This window comes from Pseudophryne corroboree, chromosome 6 (assembly GCF_028390025.1).
Source record: "Pseudophryne corroboree isolate aPseCor3 chromosome 6, aPseCor3.hap2, whole genome shotgun sequence".
In the NCBI taxonomy this organism is placed as follows: domain Eukaryota; kingdom Metazoa; phylum Chordata; class Amphibia; order Anura; family Myobatrachidae; genus Pseudophryne; species Pseudophryne corroboree.
The window spans coordinates 349,048,815-349,073,193 of NC_086449.1; the positions used below are offsets into that span (position 1 = coordinate 349,048,815).

The 24,379-nt window shown below is 48.2% G+C and overlaps 1 protein-coding gene across 1 annotated transcript in view; it reads left to right on the forward strand.

Moving 5' to 3' along the window:
• The window catches only part of CRABP1 (cellular retinoic acid binding protein 1), a 179,383-nt gene that overhangs the window by 40,845 nt on the left and 114,159 nt on the right, over positions 1-24,379 (forward strand). The window lies entirely within an intron of this gene.

A 24,379-nucleotide genomic window follows, 5' to 3' on the forward strand; every position in this document is an offset into this window, starting at 1 on the left:
CAGATGCAGTACGGTAGTACACGGCTGTAGCTACCTCTGTGTCGGCAGTCGCTCGTCCATCCATAATTGTATACCACCTACCTGTGGTGGTTTTTTTTTTCTTTCTATCTTCTTGATACTAGTAGCTTACTTTAGGAGTCTGCAGTGCTGACAGTGTCCAGCAGGTCCGTCATTATATAATATATACCTGTCCGGCTGCAGTAGTGATATATATATATTTTTTATATCATTATCATCCAGTCTATATTAGCAGCAGACGCAGTACGGTAGTCCACGGCTGTAGCTACCTCTGTGTCGGCAGTCGCTCGTCCATCCATAAGTATACTAGTATCCATCCATCTCCATTGTTTACCTGAGGTGCCTTTTAGTTGTGCCTATTAAAATATGGAGAACAAAAATGTTGAGGTTCCAAAAATAGGGAAAGATCAAGATCGACTTCCACCTCGTGCCGAAGCTGCTGCCACTAGTCATGGCCGAGACGATGAAATGCCATTAACGTCGTCTGCCAAGGCCGATGCCCAATGTCATAGTACAGAGCATGTAAAATCCAAAACACCAAATATCAGTAAAAAAAGGACTCAAAAATCTAAAATAAAATTGTCGGAGGAGAAGCGTAAACTTGCCAATATGCCATTTACCACACGGAGTGGCAAGGAACGGCTGAGGCCCTGGCCTATGTTCATGGCTAGTGGTTCAGCTTCACATGAGGATGGAAGCACTCAGCCTCTCGCTAGAAAAATGAAAAGACTCAAGCTGGCAAAAGCACAGCAAAGAACTGTGCGTTCTTCGAAATCACAAATCCACAAGGAGAGTCCAATTGTGTCGTTTGCGATGCCTGACCTTCCCAACACTGGACGTGAAGAGCATGCGCCTTCCACAATTTGCACGCCCCCTGCAAGTGCTGGAAGGAGCACCCGCAGTCCAGTTCCTGATAGTCAGATTGAAGATGTCAGTGTTGAAGTACACCAGGATGAGGAGGATATGGGTGTTGCTGGCTCTGGGGAGGAAATTGACCAGGAGGATTCTGATGGTGAGGTGGTTTGTTTAAGTCAGGCACCCGGGGAGACACCTGTTGTCCGTGGGAGGAATAGGGCCATTGACATGCCTGGTGAAAATACCAAAAAAATCAGCTCTTCGGTGTGGAAGTATTTCAACAGAAATGCGGACAACATTTGTCAAGCCGTGTGTTGCCTTTGTCAAGCTGTAATAAGTAGGGGTAAGGACGTTAACCACCTCGGAACATCCTCCCTTATACGTCACCTGCAGCGCATTCATCATAAGTCAGTGACAAGTTCAAAAACTTTGGGCGACAGCGGAAGCAGTCCACTGACCAGTAAATCCCTTCCTCTTGTAACCAAGCTCACGCAAACCACCCCACCAACTCCCTCAGTGTCAATTTCCTCCTTCCCCAGGAATGCCAATAGTCCTGCAGGCCATGTCACTGGCAATTCTGACAAGTCCTCTCCTGCCTGGGATTCCTCCGATGCATCCTTGCGTGTAACGCCTACTGCTGCTGGCGCTGCTGTTGTTGCTGCTGGGAGTCGATGGTCATCCCAGAGGGGAAGTCGTAAGACCACTTTTACTACTTCCACCAAGCAATTGACTGTCCAACAGTCCTTTGCGAGGAAGATGAAATATCACAGCAGTCATCCTGCTGCAAAGCGGATAACTGAGGCCTTGGCATCCTGGGCGGTGAGAAACGTGGTTCCGGTATCCATCATTACTGCAGAGCCAACTAGAGACTTGTTGGAGGTACTGTGTCCCCGGTACCAAATACCATCTAGGTTCCATTTCTCTAGGCAGGCGATACCGAAAATGTACACAGACCTCAGAAAAAGACTCACCAGTGTCCTAAAAAATGCAGTTGTACCCAATGTCCACTTAACCACGGACATGTGGACAAGTGGAGCAGGGCAGGCTCAGGACTATATGACTGTGACAGCCCACTGGGTAGATGTATGGACTCCCGCCGCAAGAACAGCAGCGGCGGCACCAGTAGCAGCATCTCGCAAACGCCAACTCTTTCCTAGGCAGGCTACGCTTTGTATCACCGCTTTCCAGAATACGCACACAGCTGAAAACCTCTTACGGCAACTGAGGAAGATCATCGCGGAATGGCTTACCCCAATTGGACTCTCCTGTGGATTTGTGGCATCGGACAACGCCAGCAATATTGTGTGTGCATTAAATCTGGGCAAATTCCAGCACGTCCCATGTTTTGCACATACCTTGAATTTGGTGGTGCAGGATTATTTAAAAATCGAGAGGGGCGTGCAAGAGATGCTGTCGGTAGCCAGAAGAATTGCGGGACACTTTCGGCGTACAGGCACCACGTACAGAAGACTGGAGCACCACCAAAAACGCCTGAACCTGCCCTGCCATCATCTGAAGCAAGAAGTGGTAACGAGGTGGAATTCAACCCTCTATATGCTTCAGAGGTTGGAGGAGCAGCAAAAGGCCATTCAAGCCTATACAACTGAGCACGATATAGGAGGTGGAATGCACCTGTCTCAAGCGCAGTGAAGAATGATTTCAACGTTGTGCAAGGTTCTGCAACCTTTTGAACTTGCCACACGTGAAGTCAGTTCAGACACTGCCAGCCTGAGTCAGGTCATTCCCCTCATCAGGCTTTTGCAGAAGAAGCTGGAGACATTGAAGGAGGAGCTAACACAGAGCGATTCCGCTAGGCATGTGGGACTTGTGGATGGAGCCCTTAATTCGCTTAACAAGGATTTACGGGTGGTCAATCTGTTGAAATCAGAGCACTACATTTTGGCCACCGTGCTCGATCCTAGATTTAAAACCTACCTTGGATCTCTCTTTCCGGCAGACACAAGTCTGCTGGGGTTCAAAGAACTGCTGGTGACAAAATTGTCAAGTCAAGCGGAACGCGACCTGTCAACATCTCCTCCTTCACATTCTCCCGCAACTGGGGGTGCGAGGAAAAGGCTCAGAATTCCGAGCCCACCCGCTGGCGGTGATGCAGGGCAGTCTGGAGCGACTGCTGATGCTGACATCTGGTCCGGACTGAAGGACCTGACAACGATTACGGACATGTCGTCTACTGTCACTGCATATGATCCTCTCCCCATTGAAAGAATGGTGGAGGATTATATGAGTGACCGCATCCAAGTAGGCACGTCAGACAGTCCGTACTTATACTGGCAGGAAAAAGAGGCAATTTGGAGGCCCTTGCCCAAACTGGCTTTATTCTACCTAAGTTGCCCTCCCACAAGTGTGTACTCCGAAAGAGTGTTTAGTGCCGCCGCTCACCTTGTCAGCAATCGGCGTACGAGGTTACATCCAGAAAATGTGGAGAAGATGATGTTCATTAAAATGAATTATAATCAATTCCTCCGTGGAGACATTCACCAGCAGCAATTGCCTCCACAAAGTACACAGGGAGCTGAGATGGTGGATTCCAGTGGGGACGAATTGATAATCTGTGAGGAGGGGGATGTACACAGTGATATATCGGAGGATGATGATGAGGTGGACATCTTGCCTCTGTAGAGCCAGTTTGTGCAAGGAGAGATTAATTGCTTCTTTTTTGGTGGGGGTCCAAACCAACCCGTCATTTCAGTCACAGTCGTGTGGCAGACCCTGTCACTGAAATGATGGGTTGGTTAAAGTGTGCATGTCCTGTTTATACAACATAAGGGTGGGTGGGAGGGCCCAAGGACAATTCCATCTTGCACCTCTTTTTTCTTTTATATTTCTTTGCGTCATGTGCTGTTTGGGGAGTAGTTTTTGGAAGGGCCATCCTGCGTGACACTACAGTGCCACTCCTAGATGGGCCAGGTGTTTGTGTCGGCCACTTGGGTCGCTAATCTTAGTCACACAGCTACCTCATTGCGCATCTTTTTTTTCTTCTTTGCGTCTTGTGCTGTTTGGGGAGTAGTTTTTTGAAGGGCCATCCTGCGTGACACTGCAGTGACACTCCTAGATGGGCCAGGTGTTTGTGTCGGCCACTAGGGTCGCTTAGCTTAGTCACACAGCTACCTCATTGCGCCTCTTTTTTTCTTTGCGTCATGTGCTGTTTGGGGGGTGTTTTTTTGGAAGGGCCATCCTGCGTGACACTGCAGTGCCACTCCTAGATGGGCCAGGTGTTTGTGTCGGCCACTAGGGTCGCTTATCTTAGTCACACAGCTACCTCATTGCGCATCTTTTTTTTCTTCTTTGCGTCATGTGCTGTTTGGGGAGTAGTTTTTTGAAGGGCCATCCTGCGTGACACTGCAGTGACACTCCTAGATGGGCCAGGTGTTTGTGTCGGCCACTAGGGTCGCTTAGCTTAGTCACACAGCTACCTCATTGCGCCTCTTTTTTTCTTTGCGTCATGTGCTGTTTGGGGGGTGTTTTTTGGAAGGGCCATCCTGCGTGACACTGCAGTGCCACTCCTAGATGGGCCAGGTGTTTGTGTCGGCCACTAGGGTCGCTTATCTTAGTCACACAGCTACCTCATTGCGCATCTTTTTTTTCTTCTTTGCGTCATGTGCTGTTTGGGGAGTAGTTTTTTGAAGGGCCATCCTGCGTGACACTGCAGTGCCACTCCTAGATGGGCCAGGTGTTTGTGTCGGCCACTAGGGTCGCTTAGCTTAGTCACACAGCTACCTCATTGCGCCTCTTTTTTTTCTTCTTTGCGTCATGTGCTGTTTGGGGGGTGTTTTTTGGAAGGGCCATCCTGCGTGACACTGCAGTGACACTCCTAGATGGGCCAGGTGTTTGTGTCGGCCACTAGGGTCGCTTAGCTTACTCACACAGCTACCTCATTGCGCCTCTTTTTTTTCTTCTTTGCGTCATGTGCTGTTTGGGGAGTAGTTTTTTGAAGGGCCATCCTGCGTGACACTGCAGTGCCACTCCTAGATGGGCCAGGTGTTTGTGTCGGCCACTTGGGTCGCTGAGCTTAGTCATCCAGCGACCTCGGTGCAAATTTTAGGACTAAAAATAATATTGTGAGGTGTGAGGTGTTCAGAATAGACTGAAAATGAGTGGAAATTATGGTTATTGAGGTTAATAATACTTTGGGATCAAAATGACCCCCAAATTCTATGATTTAAGCTGTTTTTTAGGGTTTTTTGAAAAAAACACCCGAATCCAAAACACACCCGAATCCGACAAAAAAAATTCGGTGAGGTTTTGCCAAAACGCGTTCGAACCCAAAACACGGCCGCGGAACCGAACCCAAAACCAAAACACAAAACCCGAAAAATTTCCGGTGCTCATCACTACACAAAACCCGAAAAATGTCCGGTGCACATCACTACTGAGCACAGATATGGAGTGTTTTTCAGGCAGACAACGTATACTGGTGGTCACTGGTCAGCAAAACTCTGCACTGTACTCCTCCTATATAATACAGCTGCTTCCCAGTCCCCACAATTAAGCAGTGTGAGCACAGATATATGCAGCACACTTAGCACAGATATGGAGCGTTTTTCAGGCAGACAACGTATACTGGTGGTCACTGGTCAGCAAAACTCTGCACTGTACTCCTCCTATATAATACAGCTGCTCCCCAGTCCCCACAATTAAGCAATAAGCAGCACAAATATTATTAATAAACGGAGAGGATGCCAGCCACGTCCTCTCCCTAACATTTCCAATGTACGAGTGAAAATGGCGGCGACGCGCGGCTGCTTATATAGAATCCAAATCTCGCGAGAATCCGACAGCGGGATGATGACGTTCGGGCGCGCTCGGATTAACCGAGCCATACGGGAGAATCCGAGTATGCCTCGGACCCGTGTAAAATGGGTGAAGTTCGGGGGGGTTCGGTTTCCGAGGAACCGAACCCGCTCATCACTATTTAAAACCAGCACCCACGAACGGGTTCACTACGGCTGGCCGTCGGTCGGGCTCCCGGCGCCCAGCATACCGGCACCGGGAGCCCGACCGCCGGCTGACCGACAGTGTGGCGAGCGCAAATGAGCCCCTTGCGGGCTCGCTGCGCTCGCCACGCTACGGGCACGGTGGCGCGCTACGCACGCCACACTATTTTATTCTCCCTCTATGGGGGTCGTGGACCCCCACGAGGGAAAATAAGTGTCGGTATGCCGGCGGTCGGGCTCCCGGCGCCGGTATACTGAGCGCCGGGAGCCCGACCGCCGGCATACAGAAGACCACCCCCCACGAACAAATAACAACCAGCAACGGCTGGTAACAAAACAGCAACAGCTGAACAGGTAACAACATAACAGAGAACCTGCAGAAAATTAAACGCACTGAGGCGGGTGACCAGTATCCCTTATGGACTATGAGAAAAGGATTTACCGGTAGGTAATTCAAATCCTATTTTCTCTAGCATCCATAAGGAATATTGGGGAATCTAGTACGATGGGGACGTCCCAAAGCTTCCAGAATGGGCGGGAACATGCGGAAACTGCTACAGTACCGCCAGCCCAAACTGGGTATCCTCTTTGGCCAGGGTATCAAATTTGTAGAACTTCACAAAGGTGTTCTTTCCCGACCAGGTAGCAGCTCAGCATAGTTGCAAGGCCGAGACTCCACGGTCAGCCGCCCATGAAGAGCCCACTGATCTTGTAGAGTGGGCCTTCAGAGACTTAGGAACAGGTAAGGCTGATGACACATAGGCCTTTTGGATAGTAAGCCTAATCCAATGAGCAATGGACTGCTGCGAAGCAGGACAACCTTTTTTCTGCACTTCATAGAGCATGAACAAGGAATCCGTCTTTCTGATCCGAGCTGTATGCTTGACATAGATTTTCAAGGCACGCACGCAATCCAATGCCTCCGGAGGAGCAGAAGTATCAGAACTGGAAGGAACCACAATAGGTTGATTCATGTCGTGTAAAAGACAAAGTACGGACTTTTACACGATAAGGCCCCCAATACCGAGACACGTCGAACAGAAGCCAGGACCAGTAACATCACTGTCTTGAACGTGAGGTACTTGTCTTCTACCATCATCAGAGGTTCAAACCAGGAGGACTGTAGAAATTCCAACACCACATTCAAATCCCAGGGGCCGTAGGCGGCACAAATGGAGGTTGTATGTGGAGTACGCCCTACAAGAAGGTCTAAACTTCTGGCAACACTGCCAATTTCTTCTGGAAGAAAATGGAGAGAGCTGAAAACTGGACCTTAATGGATCCCAGACGTAAGCCTTTATCCACACCAGCCTGCAGGAAACATAAGAAACATCCGCAGGCGGATACGTGCGTTCCTCGCACCAAGAGACATATCTTCTCCAGATATGATGATAGTGTTTTGACGTCACAGGCTTCCTGGCCTGAATCATGGTAGCAATAACCTTGGAAAAGCCCTTGTGAGCTAGGATGTTCCGCTCAACCTCCATGCCATCAAACGAAGTCGCCGTAAGTCCGGGTAGACGAACGGTCCTTGTTGAAGAAGATCTCTTCTGAGATGTAGAGGCCATGGGTCTTCGACGGACATGTCCAGAATATCTGTGTACCACGCCCTCCGAGGCCAATCCGGGGTAATCAGAATTGCCTGGACTCCCTGATTTCTGATGCGCTTGAACACCCATGGGAGCAACAGAATTGGAGGAAACAAGTAGACGAGCCGGTAAGGCCAAGGTGATGTCAGTGCATCTACTGCCCTCACCTAAGGGTCCCTGGTTCGTGAGCAATACGAGTGAAGCTTCTTGTTGAGACGAGAAGCCATCATGTCTATCTGCAGGCAGCCCCACCGGTGGATGATCTGTTTGAACACTTGATGGTGGAGACCCCACTCCCCCGGGTGGAGATCGTGACAACTCAGGAAGTCCGCTTCCCAGTTGTCCACCCCCGGAATGAAGATTGCCGACATTGCTCTTGCATTTTTTTACGCCCAGAGGAGTATTTTTGATACCTCTCGCATGCAGGCTCTGCTTTTTGTTCCTCCTTGCCGATTGATGTACGCCACTGCTGTGGCTTTGTCCGACTGTACTTGGATCATGTGATCCTTGAGCAGAGGAGAGGCCTGAAGCAGAGCATTGTAGATAGGACGAAGTTCCAGAATGTTGATTGGAAGGAGGGCTTCGTGGGCAGACCACCTGCCCTGGAACTGCGCCCCTTGGGTGACAGCTCCCCATCTTCTCAGACTCGCATCCGTTGTGAGGAGGATCCAATCCTGAATCCCAAAAGTCTGGCCTTCCAGAGATTGGAGGACTGCAGCCAACACAGGAGGGAAATCCTGGCCTGAGGCGACAGCCATATCATCCGGTGCATCTGAAGTTGTGATCCGGACCATTTGCTCAGGAGATCCAGCTGAAAAGTCCAGGCATGGAACCTTCCATATTGGATCGCCTCGTATGAGGTAACCATCTTTTCCAACAATCTTATGCAAAGATGGATGGACAGTAGGTCAGAGCACCATGCGGACCATCTCCTGAAGTGTTCTCAACTTGTCCTCTGGTAGGAACACCTTCTGGGCCACAATATCCAGCAACATCCTCAGGTACAGAAGCCACTGAGTCGGCTCCAGGTGGGACTTCTTTAAGTTGAGGATCCACTCATGGCGTGACAGAAGTTGGATAGTGCGGTCGATATGGAGCAACAAAAGCTCCATAGATCTTGCTTTGATCAGAAGATCATCCAGGTAAGGGACAATATTGACTCCCTGGACTCGGTGCTGGATCATCTCCACCATTACCTTTGTGAACACCCTCGGATCACCTTTGTGAACACCCTCGGAGCTGTGGACAGGCCGAAGGGCAGTGCCTCGAATTGGTAGTGATCGTCCAGCAGTGCAAACCTCAGGTACGCTTGATGAGGTGGCCAAATCGGAATATGGAGGTAGGCGTCCTTGATATCCAAGGAAACCATGAATTCCTGTTCTTCCAGGCCCGCAATCACTGCTCGCAAGTATTCCATTTTGAACTTGAACACCTTCAGGTAAGGATTCAAGGACTTTACTTCAATTCAATGGGCCTTACTGGACCGTCCGGTTTCGGAACCACAAACAGGTTGGAGTAATAACCCTTGCCTCATTGTGGTATTGATACTGGAACAATGACGTGGGACTGGACCAACTTTACGATGGCCTGTTGCAACGTAACCTGCATATCTTTCAAAGCTGGTAAGCTTGATTTGAAAAATCGTTGGGGAGGAGCACTGTCGAACTCCAGCTTGTAGCCTTGAGAAACAAGATCCCTGACCCAGGTATCCTGGCAGGAAGCCTCCCAGATGCTGCTGAAGTGACGCAGTCGAGCTCCCACCTCGAGATCCCCTCGGGGTGGGTGGGCACCGTCATGCTGAGGCCTTAGTGGAAGCAGAACTGGTGGTCTGTTCCTGAGAGCCGGTGCTTGCAGGCTTTCTTGACTTACCTTTGTTGCCTCTAGTCGCATTGGAGGCACCTCTGGCCATAGATTGAAATCTGTGAGACCGAAAAGGACTGTACAGATGGCCCCGGGAAGGAGTGTCCCGCCGGTGGGGCCCCAGAGGGGAGAAACGTGGATTTCCCAGCCGTAACTTTGCAAATCCATGTATCCAATTCAACCCCAAAGAGCCATTCCCCTGAAAATGGGAGGGATTCCACACTGCATTTGGACTCCGCATCCACTATCCACTGACGCAACCACAAGGCCCAGCGCGCCGACACTGCCATGGCAGGGGCCCTAGCATTAATGTTCCCCAACTCCTTGAGGGAATCACAGAGGCTGTATGTAGTGTCCTGAATGTGCTTTAGGAGGGTCACCATAGTGACCAGGGGCATAGCCCCGGAGAGGCCCTCCTGAATTTGAGTGGCCCATGAATGAATGGCATGGGTCATCCAGCAACCCACATTGACCGGCTGTTGCGATGCACCTGCTGCCATGTAAATAGATTTGAGTGTAGCTTCTATTTTCCTATCGCCAGGATCCTTTATGGTAAAGGAGCCCATTGCAGGCATCACCGCCTTTTTGGACAGTCGAGAGACTGATACATCAACCCCCAGGGGTTCCACCCAAAATTTCCTACCTTCAGGAGCAAATGGGAAAGTGCGCAAAAACTTTTTGGACTCTTGGAATTTTTTGTCTGGATTTTTCCAGGCCAACTTGAATAGGTCATCTAACTCTGCAGAATCAGGGAAAGTGACATTAGGCTTGTTTTGTGTATAGAAAAACGGCTGCTCTGATGCAGTGTCTTCTAGAGGGAGCTTTAACACGTGCCGTATAGCCAAAATTAGGGGTTCAATACATTGAGCAGAATCGGTATCCCCACTAACGGGGTCCATGTCCTCCCCATCCTCCTGTATATCCTCATCTGTGTCAGATAGTAGAGCAGGCAAACCACGCTTTTGTGGTCTTGCATGAGAGGAGGGGGGGCTGTGTAACATCTGCCCTAGCAGCTAAATCTGCAACAGCCTGTTGTAGTAGCTGAGTTTTTTGAACATTAGTAGTGAGCTGGGATAACATATCAGACATCATATTTTTCAGAGACCCTTGCCATGCGTTTTTTGGACCCTCTCCTCCAGCCCTTTCACTGATTTGTGAAGATTGACTGCATTGTTCACAAGAAACAGAATCAGATGATACTGGAGAGAATCTAGTGTGACATATACTGCACAGCTTGTGTTTACCCATGTTTCTCAGTAAGCACAATAACATACACATACACACAGACAGTAATATATCTCAAGCCTGCCCTTCCTATATGTGAGAGGAGACACACAGAGAGAAGGACACCAGCACACCCCTAATGTACAGTCCTAGTCAGGGTGAAAGCTAACTATATCACAGTAAACACTAATAATGTCTGTCTTGTAAAGGACCCAGATAGTGTACAATAGCGGCTCTCCCCCTTTGCTACACCTTGTACCAGTGTTTCAGCGTGGCTTGTAAGGCAGGAAGTGTTGTGTGTTCTGTGCTCAGTGTGCTGCATATATCTGTGCTCACACTGCTTTATTGTGGGGACTGGGGACCAGCAGTATTATATAGGAGGAGTACAGTGCAGAGTTTTGCTGACCAGTGACCACCAGTATTATACGTTCTCTGCCTGAAAAACGCTCCATATCTGTGCTGCATTGTAGTATATAGTAGGAGTACAGTGCATAATTTTGCTGACCACCCGTATATAATATATAGGAGTACGGTACAGAAGGCCACTGCTCTACCTACCTCTGTGTCGTCAAGTATACTATCCATCCATACCTGTGGTGCATTTCAGTTTTGCACAGTTTGCTGACCACCAGTATATAATATATAGCAGTATGGTACAGTAGGCCACTGCTCTACCTACCTCTGTGTCGTCAAGTATAATATCCATCCATACCTGTGGTGCATTTCAGTTTTGCACAGTTTGCTGACCACCAGTATATTATATATAGCAGTACGGTACAGTAGGCCACTGCTCTACCTACCTCTGTGTCGTCAAGTATACTATCCATCCATACCTGTGGTGCATTTCAGTTGTGCGCAGTATATTTCTCTGACGTCCTAGTGGATGCTGGGGACTCCGTAAGGACCATGGGGATATAGCGGCTCCGCAGGAGACAGGGCACAATAATAAAAGCTTTAGGATCAGGTGGTGTGCACTGGCTCCTCCCCCTATGACCCTCCTCCAAGCCTCAGTTAGATTTTTGTGCCCGGCCGAGAAGGGTGCAATCTAGGTGGCTCTCCTGAGCTGCTTAGAATAAAAGTTTAAGTTAGGTTTTTTTCTTTCAGTGAGACCTGCTGGCAACAGGCTCACTGCTACGAGGGACTTAGGGGAGAGAAGTAAACTCACCTGCGTGCAGGATGGATTTGCTTCTTAGGCTACTGGACACCATTAGCTCCAGAGGGAGTCGGAACACAGGTCTCACCCTGGGGTTCGTCCCGGAGCCGTGCCGCCGACCCCCCTTGCAGATGCCGAAGTTGAAGAGGTCCAGAAACAGGCGGCAGAAGACTTTCAGTCTTCATAAGGTAGCGCACAGCACTGCAGCTGTGCGCCATTGTTGTCAGCACACTTCACCAACAGTCACCAACTGTCACAGAGGGTGCAGGGCGCTGGGGGGGGCGCCCTGGGCAGCAATGTATAATACCTTTTTATGGCTAAAATACATCACATATAGCCCTTGAGGCTATATGGATGTATTTAACCCCTGCCAGATCTCACAAACTCCGGGAGAAGAGCCCGCCGAAAAGGGGGCAGGGCCTATTCTCCTCAGCACACGGCGCCATTTTCCTGCTCAGCTCTGCTGTGAGGAAGGCTCCCAGGCTCTCCCCTGCACTGCACTACAGAAACAGGGTTAAAACAGAGAGGGGGGGGCACTTATTTGGCGATATGATTACATATATAAAAATGCTATAAGGGAAAACACTTGTATAAGGGGTTGTCCCTGTATAATTATAGCGTTTTTGGTGTGTGCTGGCAAACTCTCCCTCTGTCTCCCCAAAGGGCTAGTGGGGTCCTGTCCTCTATCAGAGCATTCCCTGTGTGTGTGCTGTGTGTCGGTACGTGTGTGTCGACATGTAGGAGGACGATGTTGGTGAGGAGGCGGAGCAAATTGCCTGTATTGGTGATGTCACTCTCTAGGGAGTCGACACTGGAATGGATGGCTTATTTAGGAATTACGTGATAATGTCAACACGCTGCAAAGTCGGTTGACGACATGAGACGGCCGGCAAACAAATTAGTACCTGTCCAGGCGTCTCAGACACCGTCAGGGGCTTGTAAAAACGCCCATTTACCTCAGTCGGTTGACACAGACACAGACACGGACACTGACTCCAGTGTCGACGGTGAATAAACAAACGTATTTTCCTTTAGGGCCACACGTTTCATGTTAAGGGCAATGAAGGAGGTGTTACATATTTCTGATACTACAAGTACCACAAATAAGGGTATTATGTAGGGTGTGAATAAACTACTTGTAGTTTTTCCTGAATCAGATAAATTAAATGAAGTGTGTGATGATACGTGGGTTTCCTCCGATAGAAAATTATTGGCGGTATACCCTTTCCCGCCAGAAGTTAGGGCGAGTTGGGAAACACACCTTAGGGTGGATAAGGCGCTCACACGCTTATAAAAACAAGGGGCGTTACCGTCTCCAGATACGGCAGCCCTCAAGGAGCCAGCTGATAGGAAGCTGAAAAATATCCTAAAAGTATATACACACATACTGGTGTTATACTACGACCAGCAATCGCCTCAGCCTGGATGTGCAGCGCTGAGGGGGCTTGGTCGGATTTCCTGACTGAAAATATTGATACCCTTGACAGGGACAAGATTTTATTGACTATGGATGCATTTCTATATATGCGAGATGCGCAGAGGGATATTTGCATTCTGGCATCAAGAGTAAATGTGATGTCCATATCTGCCAGACGAAGACACGACAGTGGTCAGGTGATGCAGATTCCAGACGGCACATGGAAGTATTGCCGTATAAAGGGGCGGTCCATCGGACCTGGTGGCCATGGCAACAGCTGAAAAATCCACCTTTTGTTACCCCAAGTCACATCTCAGCAGAAAAGGACACAGTCTTTTCAGTCTCAGTCCTTTCGTCCCCATAAGGGCAGGCGGACAAAAGGGCCAGTCATATCTGCCCAGGGGTAGAGGAAAGGGAAGAAGACTGCAGCAGGCAGCCCATTCCCAGGAACAGAAGCCCTCCACAGCTTCTGCCAAGTCCGCAGCATGACGCTGGGGTCGTACAAGCGGACTCAGGTGCGGTAGGGGGTCATCTCAAGAGTTTCAGCACGCAGGGGGCTCACTCACAAGTGGACTCCTGGATCCTACACGTAGTATCCCAGGTGTACATTGGAAATTCGAGACGTCTCCCCCTCACAAGTTCCTGAAGTCTGCTTTACCAACGTCTCCCTCCGACAGGGAGGCAGTATTGGGAACAATTCACAGGCTGTATTCCCAGCAGGTGATAATCAAAGTACCCCTTCTACAACAAGGGAAGGGGTATTATTCCACACTATATTGTGGTACTGAAGCCAGACGGCTCGGTGAGATCTGAAATATTTGAACACTTACATACAAGCGTTCAAATCAAGATGGAGTCACTCAGAGTAGTGATAGCGAACCAGGAAGAAGGGGACGATATGGTGTCACTGGATATCAGGGACGCTTACCTACATGTCCAAATTTGCCTTCTCACCAAGGGTACCTCAGGTTCGTGGTACAGAACTGTCACTATCAGTTCAGACGCTGCCGTTTGGATTGTCCACGGCACCCCGGGTCTTTACCAAGGTAATGGCCGAAATGATGATTCTTCTTAAAAGAAATATGGACGCTTTCCTGATAAAGGCAAGGTCCAGAGAACAGTTGGAGGTCGGAGTAGCACTATCTTAAGTAGTTCTACGACAGCACGAGTGGATTCTAAATATTCCAAAATCGCAGTTTTTTCCGACGACACGTCTACTGTTCCTAGGGATGATTCTGGACACAGTCCAGAAAAGGATGTTTTCTCCCGGAGAAGAAAGCCAGGGAGTTATCCGAGCTAGTCAGGAACCTCCTAAAACCAGGAAAAGTATCAGTGCATCATTGCACAAGGATCCTGTGAAAAATGGTGGTTTCTTACAAAGCGATCCCATTCGGTAGATTTCACGCAAGAACCTTTCCGTGGGATCTGCTGGAAAAATGGTCCGGATCGCATCTTCAGATGCATCAGCGGATAACCCTGTCTCCAAGGACAAGGGTGTTTCTTCTGCGGTGGCTGCAGAGTGCTCATCTATGAAAGGGCCGCAGATTCGGCATTCAGGACTGGGTCCTGGTGACCACGGATGCCAGCCTGAGTGGCTGGGGAGCAGTCACACAAGGAAAAAATTTCCAGAGAGTGTGATCAAGTCTGGAGACTTCTCTCCACATAAATATACTGGAGCTAAGGGCAATTTACAATGCTCTAAGCTTAGCAAGACCTCTGCTTCAAGGTCAGCCGGTATTGATCCAGTGGGACAACATCACGGCAGTCGCCCACGTAAACAGGGCGGCACAAGAAGCAGGAGGGAAATGGCAGAAACTACAAGGATTCTTCGCTGGGCGAAAAATCATGTGATAACACTCTCAGCAGTGTTCATTCCGGGAGTGGAAAACTGGGAAGCAGACTTCCTCAGCAGGCATGACCTCTACCCGGGAGAGTGGGGACTTCATCGGGAAGTCTTCCACATGATTGTAAACCGTTGGGAAAAACCAAAGGTGGACATGATGGCGTCCCGCCTGAACAAAAAACTAGACAGATATTGCGCCAGGTCAAGGGACCCTCAGGCAATAGCGGTGGACGCTCTGGTAACACTGTGGGTGTACCAGTCAGAGTATGTGTTCCCTCCTATGCCTCTCATACCAAAAGTACTGAGAATCATAAGAGGGAGATGAGTAAGAACGATACTCGTGGTTCCGGATTGGCCAAGAAGGACTTGGTACCCGAAACTTCAAGAGATGTTCACGGAAGACCCGTGGCCTCTACCTTTAAGAAAGGACCTGCTCCAGCAGGGGCCTTGTCTGTTCCAAGACTTACCGCTGCCGCGTTTGACGGCATGGCGGTTGAACGCCGGATCCTGAAAGGGCATTCCAGATGAAGTCATCCCTACCCTGGTCAAAGACAGGAAGGATGTAACCGCAAAACATTTTCACCGCATTTGGTGAAGATATGTTGCGTGGTGTGAGGCCAAGAAGGCCCCTACAGAGGAATTCCAACTGGGTCGTTTCCTACATTTCCTGAAAACAGGACTGTCTATGGGCCTAAAATTAGGGTCCATTAAGGTTCAAATTTCGGCCCTGTCGAATTTCTTCCAGAAAGAACTGGCTTTAGTGCCTGACGTTCAGATGTTTGTAAAAGGGGTACTGCATATACAGCCTCATTTTGTGCCCCAGTGGCACCTTGGGATCTCAATGTTGTTTTGAGTTTCCTAAAGTCACATTGGTTTGAACCACTCACCACTGTGGACTTAGCATCGTCACCTTCCATGTGAGATATTTTATTAGCCCTGGCTTCAGCCAGGCGTGTGTCAGAATTGGCGGCTTTATCATATATAAAGCCCTTACTTAATTTTTCATTCTGACAGGGCAGAATTGAGGACTCGTCCTCAATTTCTCCTTAAGGTGTTTTCTGTTTTTCACATGAACCAACCTATTGTGGTACCTGCGGGTACTAGGGACTTGGAGGACTCCAAGTTACTTGACGTTGTCAGGGCCCTGAAAAATATGTTTCCAGGACGGCTGGAGTCAGAAAATCTGACTCGCTGTTTAGCCTGTATGCACCCAACAAGATGGGTGCTCCTGCTTCTAAGCAGACGATTGCTCGCTGGATTTGTAATACAATTCAGTTTACACATTCTGTGGCAGGCCTGCCACAGCCAAAATCTGTAAAAGCCCATTCCAAAAGGAAGGGGGCTCATCTTGGGCGACTGCCCGAGGGGTCTCGGCTTTACAACTTTGCCGAGCAGTTACTTGGTCAGGGGCAAACACGTTTGCTAAATTCTACAAATTTGATACCCTGGCTGAGGAGGACATGGAGTCTCTCATTCGGTGCTGCAGGGTCATCCGCACTCTCCCGCCCGTTTGGGAGCTTTGGTATAATCCCCATGGTCCTTACGGAGTCCCCAGCATCCACTAGGACGTCAGAGAAAATAAGATTTTACTTACCGATAAATCTATTTCTCGTAGTCCGTAGTGGATGCTGGGCGCCCATCCCAAGTGCGGATTGTCTGCAATACTTGTACATAGTTATTGTTACAAAAATCGGGTTATTCTTGTTGTGAGCCATCTTGTCAGAGGCTCCTTCGTTGTTATCATACAGGTTGTACGGTGTAATTGGTGTGGCTGGTATGAGTCTTACCCGGGATTCAATATCCTTCCTTATTATGCACGCTCGTCCGGGCACAGTATCCTAACTGAGGCTTGGAGGAGGGTCATAGGGGGAGGAGCCAGTGCACACCACCTGATCCTAAAGCTTTTATTATTGTGCCCTGTCTCCTGCGGAGCCGCTATATCCCCATGGTCCTTACGGAGTCCCCAGCATCCACTACGGACTACGAGAAATAGATTTATCGGTAAGTAAAATCTTATTATAGTAGTAGGCCATTGCTATTGATACTGGCATATAATTCCACACATTAAAAAATGGAGAACAAAAATGTGGAGAGTAAAATAGGGAAAGATCAAGATCCACTTCCACCTCGTGCTGAAGCTGCTGCCACTAGTCATGGCCGAGACAATGAAATGCCATCAACGTCGTCTGCCAAGGCCGATGCCCAATGTCATAGTAGAGAGCATGTAAAATCCAAAACACAAAAGTTCAGTAAAATGACCCAAAAATAAAAATTAAAAGCGTCTGAGGAGAAGCGTAAACTTGCCAATATGCCATTTACGACACGGAGTGGCAAGGAACGGCTGAGGCCCTGGCCTATGTTCATGGCTAGTGGTTCAGCTTCACATGAGGATGGAAGCACTCATCCTCTCGCTAGAAAAATGAAAAGACTTAAGCTGGCAAAAGCACAGCAAAGAACTGTGCGTTCTTCTAAATCACAAATCCCCAAGGAGAGTCCAATTGTGTCGGCTGCGATGCCTGACCTTCCCAACACTGGACGGGAAGAGGTGGCGCCTTCCACCATTTGCACGCCCTCTGCAAGTGCTGGAAGGAGCACCCGCAGTCCAGTTCCTGATAGTCAAATTGAAGATGTCACTGTTGAAGTACACCAGGATGAGGATATGGGTGTTGCTGGCGCTGAGGAGGAAATTGACAAGGAGGATTCTGATGGTGAGGTGGTTTGTTTAAGTCAGGCACCTGGGGAGACACCTGTTGTCCGTGGGACGAATATGGCCATTGATATGCCTGGTCAAATTACAAAAAAAATCACCTCTTCGGTGTGGAATTATTTTAACACAAATGCGGACAACAGGTGTCAAGCCGTGAGTTGCCTTTGTCAAGCTGTAATAAGTAGGGGTAAGGACGTTAACCACTTCGGAACATCCTCCCTTATACGTCACCTGCAGCGCCTTCATCATAAGTCAGTGACAAGTTCAAAAACTTTGGATGACAGCGGAAGCAGTCCACTGACCACTAAATCCCTTCCTCTTGTAACCAAGCTCCTGCAAACCACACCCCCAACTCCCTCAGTGTTAATTTCCTCCTTACACAGGAAAGCCAATAGTCCTGCAGGCCATGTCACTGTCAAGTCTGATGAGTCCTCTCCTGCCTGGGATTCCTCCGATGCATCCTTGAGTGTAACGCCTCCTGCTGCTGGCGCTGCTGTTGTTGCTGCTGGGAGTCGATCGTCACCCCAGAGGGGAAGTCGGAAGACCACTTGTACTACTTCCAGTCCTTTGCGAGGAAGATGAAATATCACAGCAGTCATCCTGCTGCAAAGCGGATAACTCAGGCCTTGGCAGCCTGGGCGGTGAGAAACGAGTTTCCGTTATCCACCGTTAATTCACAGGCAACTACAGACTTGATTGAGATACTGTGTCCCCGGTACCAAATACCATCTAGGTTCCATTTCTCTAGGCAGGCGATACCGAAAATGTACACAGACCTCAGAAAAAGAGTCACCAGTGTCCTAAAAAATGCAGTTGTACCCAATGTCCACTTAACCACGGACATGTGGACAAGTGGAGCAGGGCAGACTCAGGACTATATGACTGTGACAGCCCACTGGGTAGATGTATTGCCTCCCGCAGCAAGAACAGCAGCGGCGGCACCAGTAGCAGCATCTCGCAAACGCCAACTCGTTCCTAGGCAGGCTACGCTTTGTATCACCGCTTTCCAGAAGAAGCACACAGCTGACAACCTCTTACGGAAACTGAGGAACATCATCGCAGAATGGCTTACCCCAAATGGACTCTCCTGGGGATTTGTGACATCGGACAACGCCAGCAATATTGTGTGTGCATTACATGTGGGCAAATTCCAGCACGTCCCATGTTTTGCACATATATTGAATTTGGTGGTGCAGAATTATTTAAAAAACGACAGGGGCGTGCAAGAGATGCTGTCGGTGTCCCGAAGACTTGCGGGCCACTTTCGGCATTCAGCCACCGTGTGCCGAAGACTGGAGCACCAGCAAACACTCCTGAACCTGCCCTGCCATCATCTGAAGCAAGAGGTGGTAACGAGGTGGAATTCAACCCTCTATATGCTTCAGAGGATGGAGGAGCAGCAAAAGGCCATTCAAGCCTATACGTCTGCCTATGATATAGGCAAAGGAGGGGGAATGCACCTGACTCAAGCGCAGTGGAGAATGATTTCAACGTTGTGCAAGGTTCTGCAACCCTTTGAACTTGCCACACGTGAAGTCAGTTCAGACACTGCCAGCCTGAGTCAGGTCATTCCCCTCATCAGGCTTTTGCAGAAGAAGCTGGAAACATTGAAGGAGGAGCTAAAACAGAGCGATTCCGCTAGGCATGTGGGACTTGTGGATGGAGCCCTTAATTCGCTTAACCAGGATTCACAGGTGGTCAATCTGTTGAAATCAGAGCACTACATTTTGGCCACCGTGCTCGATCCTAGATATAAAACCTACGTTGTATCTCTCTTTCCGGCAGACACAAGTCTGCAGAGGTTCAAAGACCTGCTGGTGAGAAAATTGTCAAGTCAAGCGGAACGTGACCCGTCAACAGCTCCTCCTTCACATTCTCCCGCAACTGGGGGTGCGAGGAAAAGGCTAAGAATTCCGAGCCCACCCGCTGGCGGTGATGCAGGGCAGTCTGGAGCGAGTGCTGACATCTGGTCCGGACTGAAGGACTTGCCAACGATTACTGACATGTCGTCTACTGTCACTGCATATGATTCTGTCACCATTGAAAGAATGGTGGAGGATTATATGAGTGACCGCATCCAAGTAGGCACGTCAGACAGTCCGTACGTATACTGGCAGGAAAAAGAGGCAATTTGGAGGCCCTTGCACAAATTGGCTTTATTTTACCTAAGTTGCCCACCCTCCAGTGTGTACTCCGAAAGAGTGTTTAGTGCAGCCGCTCACCTTGTCAGCAATCGGCGTACGAGGTTACTTCCAGAAAATGTGGAGAAGATGATGTTCATCAAAATGAATTATAATCAATTCCTCCGTGGAGACATTCACCAGCAATTGCCTCCAGAAAGTACACAGGGACCTGAGATGGTGGATTCCAGTGGGGACAAATTAATAATCTGTGAGGAGGGGGATGTACACAGTGAAAGGGGTGAGGAATCGGACGATGAGGAGGAGGTGGACATCTTGCCTCTGTAGAGCCAGTTTGTGCAAGGAGAGATTGATTGCTTCTTTTTTGGTGGGGGCCCAAACCAACCAGTCATTTCAGTCACAGTTGTGTGGCAGACCCTGTCGCTGAAATGATGGGTTTGTTAAAGTGTGCATGTCCTGTTTATACAACATAAGGGTGGGTGGGAGGGCCCAAGGACAATTCCATCTTGCACCTCTTTTTTCTTTAATTTTTCTTTGCATCATGTGCTGTTTGGGGACTATTTTTTTGAAGTGCCATCCTGCCTGACACTGCAGTGCCACTCCTAGATGGGCCAGGTGTTTGTGTCGGCCACTTGTGTCGCTTTGCTTAGCCATCCAGCGACCTTGTCGCACCTCTTTTTTTCTTTGCATCATGTGCTGTTTGGGGACTATTTTTTTAAGTGCCATCCTGTCTGACACTGCAGTGCCACTCCTAGATGGGCCAGGTGTTTGTGTCGGCCACCTGGGTCGCTTAGCTTAGTCATCCAGTGACCTCGGTGCAAATTTTAGGACTAAAAATAATATTGTGAGGTGTTCAGAATAGACTGAAAATGAGTGGAAATTATGGTTATTGAGGTTTATAATACTATGGGATGAAAATGACCCCCAAATTCTATGATTTAAGCTGTTTTTGAGGGGTTTTTGTAAAACAACACCCGAATCCAAAACACACCCGAATCCAACAAAAAAATTTCAGGGAGGTTTTGCCAAAACGCGCCCGAATCCAAAAAACGGCCGTGGAACCGAATCCAAAACACAAAACCCGAAAAATTTCCGGTGCACGTCAGAGTACATAAACAAATAATCAAAACAGGAAAACAGCAACTTACAGTTGAAGACAATATAGGACAAGTACAGGGTAAATAAACATAACTACATCAGCAGATGACACTGAAATATGTATCAGGTGGCAGAAGAATGCAGGATTTGGTGCAGTTGAAGATTATTAAAGTAAGAAAAGGATAAGCACATGAGGGAAGAGGGCCCTACTCGTGAGAGCTTACATTCTAAAGGGGAGGGGTAGACAGACAGGGGTGGCACAGACGGGGTACACAGAGAGCGTGCAACAGAGGGTTAGGATGAGATTAGGCTGGGTTTGGTAAAGAAGTGGGTCTTGAGAGCCCGTTTGAAGTTTTGTAGAGAGGAGGAGAGTCTGAGGGGGAGAGGTAGGGAATTCCAGAGAAAGGGAGCAGCAAGTGAAAAATCTTGGAGGTAGGAGTGGGAGGAAGTAATCAGTAGGCAGGAGAGTCGGCGTGCATTACCAGAGCGAAGAGAATGGGTGGGAGTGTAAAGGGAGATAAGGTCAGAGATGTAAATGGGAGAGGAGTGGGTGAGTGCTTTGTAAGTGAGTGTGCGAAGCTTGAAATGGATTCTGAAAGGGAAGGGAAGCCAGTGAAGGTCTTGTAGGAGAGGAGAGGTGGACTTAGTGCGTTTGGTGTGGAAAATGAGCCGGGCAGCAGCATTGAGATTAGATTGGAGTGGAGAGAGGTATTTGTCAGGAATGCCAGTGAGGAGGAGATTACAGTAGTCCAGTCTGGAGATGACCAGTGAGTGGATAAGGGTTTTAGTAGCATCCTCGGTCAGAAAGGGTCTCATCCTGGAAATATCTTTTAGATGAAAATGGCAGGTTTGTGAGAGGTGCTGAATGTGTGGTTTGAAGGAGAGGGAGGAGTCAAGGAATACTCCAAGACAGCGTACTTGGGGGCTAGAGGAGATAGTAGTGCCATCAATAGATAATTAAATTGTGAAAGGTAAGGTTATGTGGGAGGGAGGGAAGATGATCAGCTCAGTCTCAGACATGTTAATTTTAAGAAAGCGCTGGGACATCCAAGAATAGATAGCAGAGAGACAGTTGGAGATACGAGGAAAACGGGAGAGAGGTCCGGGGAGGAAAGGTCGATTTTGAGTATCATCAGCATAGAGATGATATTGGAAATCAAAATAACTAATGAGCTCACCTAACGAGGATGTATAGAAAAAGAAAAGGAGAGGATCAAGGACAGAACCTTGGGGTACACCTACAGTTAGTGGAAGTGAGGGGGAGGTGGAGTCATGAGAGGAGACAGAGAATGAATGGTCTGAGAGGAAGGAAGACAGCCAAGACAGGGAAGTATCACGCAGATAAGGGAGTGAAGGATTTGCAGAAGGAGAGTGTGGTCCACAGTGTCAAAAGCAGCAGAGAGGTCAAAAAGAAAAAGAATAAGTAGATAGTAGTGGCCCTTAGATTTGGCAGCATGATTCATTGCATCATGATTCATTGATTCATTGCAGACATTTGTTAGGGCAGTTTCATTGGAGTTGAGAGATTTTCTATCTAAAAGATTTTCCTTTACCATAAAATAGTATGGTGATGGTGTTAAATGATAACATAGCAAAAAGTAATTTTTCTCTGTTATCTGCTTTCATACATGATGAGCATAATTGTAAGTGTCAAATATTTGGCACTTACCACCTCTTCTTACATCTTCTCCAAAGTACCAACCAATCTGCTCCCAACTGCCATGTTACAGGCTGCGTTTGAAAAATGACAGGAGCTGAGTGGTTGGTACTTTATCTCTCTCCAAGCTTTTATACATGTGCACCCCCCCCCCCCAGCACCCCCACCCCCCACCCTGGTCTGACATGTATTTTATCTGACCGTGTAGTCCCAGATTGACATGGCAGAGACAGAAACACTGTCCATGGGACAATAACAGACTCAGGACATTTATAAAATCACAATAAATCTTGTCTACTGGTTGCTATAACGCATGTGACTCTTGTACTAAGAGGAGGAAGGTTATAACAGTGTGGATAAGGGCATGACGGTACACCAGGGCAATTAAATTAAGGGGGTAAAGTCAGTGCTAGTGCAAAGCAAAAGGAGTTGAGGAAAGCCATTAGAGTCGGTGTGGCCAGTTCATTAAGCTTATTTTTCCACTTGTTTATTATATTGATGCTCTGTAGCTCCTCAGCGCTGTGTTGCTTCTTTTGCTTGAACTGCTTTTTCATATCCTTAACTGCTGACCCCCAGTCAGCCAATAAAGTATCATGCCAGGCAGTGGAAGGTTTGAAAAGAGAGGGTCAAATAGAAGTAGTGGCAAAAATAAAAATAACCCTTCATCATTTAAACTAGCTTAAAAATCATTTTATATAAGTTAAATTATATTTTATTCATTTTTTAATATTTGAAATTTTGAAGGTTTTTTTTTATAGTAGTAATATATCATATAATTTACATACTAAGCATGGAGTCTCCTAACAAACCCTACTTGACACCCATCAATCTGGCCTCGAAGAAGTTGGCTCAGCCTAATAGCAAGCATTTTGGCATATCATTTTATATAATTGTTTCTCAGGGAGATGGGTCAATAACTGGAGCATAGAGACTGGGGAGAAAACAATGTCTCAGCAGAAATTGCGTTGCAAGTTTTTAGAAATAATGGCATAAGTGGGGATTGAAATTACTTTGAATAACTCACAGGGAAACCGTCTGGGCTACTGGATGAATTTGGATTGCGTTCTCACTATTGTATAGCTTAGTGACCTGGATAGAAACTGAGGTATGTATGCACTCAATGTGACATCAGGGAGAGGGACAATAAAGGAAAAACTGGAATCTTGAAAATCGGCACGTGCAGTGTGCAGGTTCCTCAAGTCCAAAATGATTATATATATATATATATATATATATATTGTGGTGAGAGGGCTTGTGTCTCACCACAATTGCCCACATTCTGGTGTGATCACATACCTCCCACCATGACCCTCTCCAGGAGGGACAGAATGTTCTGCTCCTGGACTTCTCTCTTAATTTCTGATTGCCATCACCTGTGCAGAAACACCTTTCTTATCAATTAACCTGTTCAACACAGGTGCCAGCAATCATAAATTAGGAGAAAAGTCCAGAAGCAGAGCATTGTGTCCCTCCTGGAGAGGGTAATGTTGGGAGGTATGGGATCATCTCCCTCCAAGGGAGAAGAAAACAATTTCTGAACAGCTGCAGCTGGAGAGACAGAAGTCCAGGTTTTCCAGCTTACCCAGAGTCAGCAGGAAGTCATGTGCAGGAGAGGGGTTTAAGAATCCAGTTTAACCACAATGCATTGCGCTGGTGCCTGTTATAGGCCAGTGAGCAGGGCTGAGATTATAGCACTAGGGACTGTGGACATTGGCAGTGCCAGGAGAGCATGTGTAGCTGCAAGCCACTGCAGCAGAATGACTTGTGAGCACGGGAAGTACTAGGACCTTTTATGTTTGTTTGTTTGTTTGTTTGTTTGTTTCATTTTTCTGTATGTACCTGTGTGACCAGGCCCAAGCCTG